The sequence below is a fragment of the Pinus tabuliformis genome, chromosome 4_2 (assembly GCF_031772625.1).
Source record: "Pinus tabuliformis cultivar Carrire ecotype Pingquan chromosome 4_2, CPIR1, whole genome shotgun sequence".
NCBI lineage: Eukaryota > Viridiplantae > Streptophyta > Pinopsida > Pinales > Pinaceae > Pinus > Pinus tabuliformis.
The window spans coordinates 229,948,455-229,954,416 of record NC_142304.1 but is presented as its reverse complement, the minus strand read 5'-3'; positions in this window follow the sequence as shown (position 1 = coordinate 229,954,416).

Here is a 5,962-nt window from a genome sequence, read left to right as displayed (position 1 = left end):
TCTAGCTTAGACCTCTATATATGTTGCGTTAAGTTCCAAAATTTTTTTAAGTTCATTGAGATTTATTTTAAAGTTGATCTTGTTTAAAGTTTACCTCTCAATGGTTCACTATGTGATGATGATTTTGGAATTCCTAAAATTCAATCTATAATGATAAACAATCTTTGTTTATTTCGATCAATGAAAATCCTAGCTATTAGGGAAAGAAGATTACAATTCTTTCAAACAAAGAGCAAAGAGCACACACTAGTGCATTTTCCTAAATCATTTTCCACACACAAACTAAATGCAAATGAAAATGCATGTATTTGTTTTCATTCTCTTTAATGTGAAAAATGCCAAAAAAGAAAACTAAATGTAGCAAAGATCTGAAATATTTCCTTCAAAGCAACATTTTCGACAATTTCTTTTTCAAAATAGAAAGGAAGACTAAAAGACACTTTTCAATTTCGAATAGAAAAATTCTTTCGACACTTCAAATATCAACAAATCAAATCAAATACATGACAAAAAGTTCAATAAACTATCCATGGAAGGAAGACTCTATGACACTTCTCTTTTTGACACAAAACGACAATTACGACACTTTTTGTACCAAAGTGACAAAACGATTTAAGAAACTTTTCGAGAAAGGATTCTAAATGATGAACAAATACATAAAAAATTCTACTAATCCTAATCAATGGAGGTTTATCTATGTTATGCAAGAGGGATTCAGTAATGAGTATTGTTCATAAGCAACAAAAAACAACTAAGTAGAGCTGAAAACAAGGAAAAAAACATCAAATTTCAAGAATGGAAATAGGTTCAATCAGTCATCGTACCTGGGCTTCACAGAAAAAGGGACGCATTGCACTTTTTAGACTCGAGAGGTGCGATGCATACTAGCTGACAGTGACAGACAGTAAGATGGGCCAAGGAGTGCAACTGAAGTGGGTTTTGGTTCAAATTTTCTGTTGTTTTCAATGAGTAAAGTTGAGCTATGATGGAAAGGAAAGAGAAAAGTATAGAGGAATGTCTTGAGAGGTTACTCAGCAAACAAAAGGGCATCTGGAATTCTTGTAAGTCAATTGTTTAATTCATAAACTAAACTAGAAATTGACTGAAGAAGCATTCATCTACTATGCAATTACAGAGCAAGAGCAGTTTGAAAGCTACCTGGCTGACTTCAGGCTCTGTCTATAGTTTATAAAACAAACAATAACAACAAACAAACATCTATTCGATCCCCAGCAGAGTCACCATTTTGTTTCTGGGAAAACTAGTTTTCCTTTCAATTGACTAGCCCTCTAGGTTTGGCAGCTACCCTAGAAACAAAAGTTTAAAGCAATTTGTGCTTTCTTCTATGTATAATAGACAAAAGAAAGACAAAGGAACCAACCTGGATCTTCTGCTTGACTCCTTACTTGATCTCTCTCCCCCTTGACAGATTTTGCAACTCCTCTCCGTACTTATCCCACTTGGAGAGTATTAGTAGAAACATAGTAACAAAGAACCATCAAAGCATCTTGATCTATTATATCATAATCATTATGGAATCAGAAATATAATGAATGTACAATGGCATTCACAAATAATAACATTCACAACTGCACAGTTATATGGAAGAAAACTTGAAGAACTTTATTAAATAGAAGGGAGAATTACAACATAGATGTTTGATCCAGCATCATCATCCCAGCATCAAAGCCCTCTTCACCTCATGAAATAGCAAGATCACCCAACAATACAACGCTCTTTCTCAAACACAAACTATTAGCACTTCCTTGAAATTCACAATATTCCAGCCTCCGGATCTCTTAGATGAGGGATCCATTTATAGATGTGTGCAAGGGTGTCAATCATCTCCAAGTTTTGATTAGTGTCATTCCACTTGTTAAATTTGGTTCCACAAGAGAAGAGATAACTGAAGTTTAGATCTCTTACTCATATTTGGGGGAATTCAGAGAGGCAAGTGTCATAGGAGAAGTTTCTAGAAGATTCCATGAGCCTCCACTTAGCAAACTGTCTCAAACATTTGTCCATCCTCACCCATCGCACCCTACAGAAGGCTTCGTTAGTATGCATTGCACCTGGCTAGTGTAGAAGTCAGTATGCATCGTACCCTGATAGTGGAGCGGTCAGTATGGTCCAGTTTAGGCCGATTCTGGATGTTTTTTCAAGTGGAACTTTTGGGGAATGGAGTAATCAGTTGACCATGATCTTTTAGGGTATGAAACAACACTTTTAGGGGTTGAAGAGCCTTAGTTTATTGACATATAATATTGGGGTTGAACTTCCCAAATATGTCTATAATAATAATCATGATGAAATGCAGGAGTAAATAGATCATGAAAGCTATGATCAAAAAAATCAATGATTTCATTGACATCCTCATGATCTGATGAATCAAGTAGAGCTGTAGATGAGAAGTAGACAAATTTGCCCTTTGTGTTTCCAGAAAAGGTAGATGAAAAATCAAGTGGATTTTCAATAAATAATTTATCCTCTCCATTTTGAGATGATGGAAAGGCATCTGGTGTGTTTAGCGAATGATCAACAATGGGTGTATCTGTGGACGAAGATACGCATGCGAAATCATAGATAGCAAGTTCACCAAAGATTCCAGGAAAGAATGGAGGAGGCTTGGAGAGAAGGGAGTCATCCTTCACCTAGTGTTGATGATCAAGGTCCCAGTCATGGTCTTCATGTATGACATTGCATTTTTATTGTGCAACACTAACTCCATCGATGGCTTCATCCTCGTTCACAATAAGTGTAGAGTTTGGAATGGAATAACACAAGACAATATCATTCAGAGGATCATTTAAGTATGAAGAAATAGGTTGTAAGAAATCCATGTGACAACTCACTGAACTCACAACAAAATTTTCACAAAAATTAAGTGAAGTGATGTTGGGAGGATGTGACAGTTGAACAGATGTGTGTGCCTATTCTTCTGCATCACTCTGTAGTAGTGGAGCTGTTTAATGAGGGGATGACACATAGTCACTAGTGAAAGTGACCATATGCATCTGTTATTAGATAGCTCCCTCACTGAAGTATGCTGAGCGGGGCTTGGGATCAAAATTCTTCTTGGGATGGATTGATTTGTTAAGGAAGTATTTGAATCTATCCCAAAGATATGGAAATTTCATTTGGCTTTTCGGAGCTTCAAACTGCAAAACATGGAATTGTTGCCAAAAAACCATAGGTGATTCATGTGGGGCCTCTTGTTGTTGTATCGATTTTTGTCAAAAGGTTCTAGATCAAAATGGTGTAAAGTAGATTCAATGAGACCACATAATTGCTCAAGTGAGTGCACATTGTCAGTTGGTAGGCTACAAGACCACCATTGTGGGGACTCGTGAAGTGTGTATACAAGTAGAAAACTAACCTCTTCTGCAAAAGACTCATCTGCATTTTCGAGGAATGCATAGAATTATTCTAAGTACTCAAGCTAGGCCACTTCACCTTAACCATCATACATTAATTCAAACAAGAGATCAAAAAACTCCCTCACGATCTTGAGAGGTTTGACATGCGAAAATCATCGTGGAGGGATGAGTGTGATAGGATCCATGATGGATATGCAAAGGTTAAAAACAAGATCACAGGACATAGCTTGTCATCTAGCCCTCCTTCTAGTGCCATATGTGTTGACGATGTTGGACCCACAAACATGTAAAGGGATCTCCCCAATAAGAAATCCCAACTAGACCTCAGACTGTTTTGTGTAGGAGTCCCAGCATTGGGTCGTATGGTATTGCCTTGACCACTGTTTCACACAAAGGCAAGTGATATGTCCCTATTGGTAACAATGGTGTGGCATCTACAACAAGTCAAGGAAGGTGCATGAGTGGTTCTAAGACACAAACAGTCAGGTGAGTGCACCTCTTGGAAACCTGTGAAAGCACAGAGTTAAGAAGGGAACACACGAACTAAGATGCATCATAAACTGAAAGGAAAATGATCTAGCAATCGAAAGTGATGGTTAAACCGACAACACATTTCAGTAATATTCATGCATACATATACAGAAAATACATATACATGCATGCATAAGAAAACATATACATATATCATTTAGAGTAAACAAGGTAGCTGAAATACAATACGACATATGCACGAAACATCCTGGGTCTTGTTATATTAAGAAGTGTAAGTTCTAGTCATACAATACCACCATGACCAACCTCTAGTTCCGACAGCAGAACATTATAGTTACTACATCCTAATCCTCTAAAGAGATATACTAGCTCTACATAGTGGAGAAGCCAAGGCTCATTACAATACTCTCCAAGCTTTCCCTAAGATACTCCCCTCAGAAGCTTGGCTGACCAAAATCCAATACAACGAGTTATCAGGGACTGTATATAGCGAAGGGTGGGGTGTCCCTTGAAATTCCTATTTGTTATTTTTCATCTATCATCACTCTTCATCTACTCTATGATTGCTACATCCAACTATCAACACTTGAAATTCCACTTGACAAGACATCACATACAATCTACACATGTACCCATGTGAGACAAAATAGGCTTGAGCAAGTAATGCAAGGCATCACTATGACTTGGAAAAATGTGGGAAGACCATATCTTCGACATGCTCATGGTGGTCAACGGTGGTGAACTGATGACATGCTTGGTAGTCTACGATGGTGTCTGTATACTTTGTGGTGACATATTTATGGAAACGAACACTTACCTCAATAACATCTAGGTACACTGCTCGGCCTCCTTTGTCCAACTCATCTGATATCATGTGCATCATTGTATTGAGTGAGACCAAACCAACAACATATTGATCCATGGTGTTTGAACTAATCACCAAGTCTAGGCCAGTGGCTATGCGCATCAAATCATCAAAGTATGAGTCAAGCTCCAGTCAAACTTGTGCCTTTGTCTTTGCCTCAGTAAGTGTCACAATAGATGGGATCACATGTGCATGCATAACAACATCCATACTTGTTGAATTTAGGCTTCTGTGATCGATATCAATATTTTAAAGATGTTTTTCGGCAATAATCACATCAAAGTTCATTGGTCGATGCGTTTAGAACCAACTAGTGTGGTTCATCTTCAGGTCAAGATAAAGAATCAGATCATGGCCCCAAGTAGCCGTTGAAAGATGGATCTCTCTATTTAACTTGGAGCCATGATCTGATTCTTTATCTTGTCCTAACAATGAACCACACTTGTGGTTCGACCAATGAATTTCAATGTGATTGTTGTTGAAAGCCATCTTTAAAACATCCATACTCGTGAATACTAATGCATGGGAAGCTTACAAACTAGTGATGAGCTGCGGGAGATCTTCATAGTTTCACATGTGACTCTGAATGCATTCCTTCATCTCAATCACTCTGGTCTTCATCATCTTGAGCAAGTGTAATGGGGCACCCTTGTATCTCATTTTCCATGTTTTCATGTAATCAACAACAACATACAGTTTCGACAAGATACATGCTCTCTTATCACATCGTTGTGGCCAACCATTGAGATGGACAACTACTTTATCCATGGTACCAAACTTGGAATACAGTGCCTGCATGACTGTCGCAAGTGACAATACTTCATCTAGTATTTCCTTCTTTAGCTCTACACAGGAGGATATTGTAACTAGTTCTCCTCCCTGCTTGGTCATCTATAACTCCTTAGCCATTCGTTCATTCTCAGCTATCAAGAAATGAACACTCAAGCTGGTGGCTTTGGAATATTCTCTGGTAGTATTAGCTAATGTTAATGGATTCTTGGGCATGTTAGACAAGATCACTTGTTCCTCAAGCTATGTAGGAGATGTTTTATCATCCAGAGTTGACACTCTGTGAGATTTCACAACTCTATGTTGGGACTCATCAAATGAGATGTTGTGCATCTCTCCCTCCAAATTGTCTTTAAGGATTTTAGTGTCTCCTTGGTCACTGGGGACTTACTTTGCTTCTAGATCTGATTAAGCTGGTGGGTTGACATATTGGTGGTAA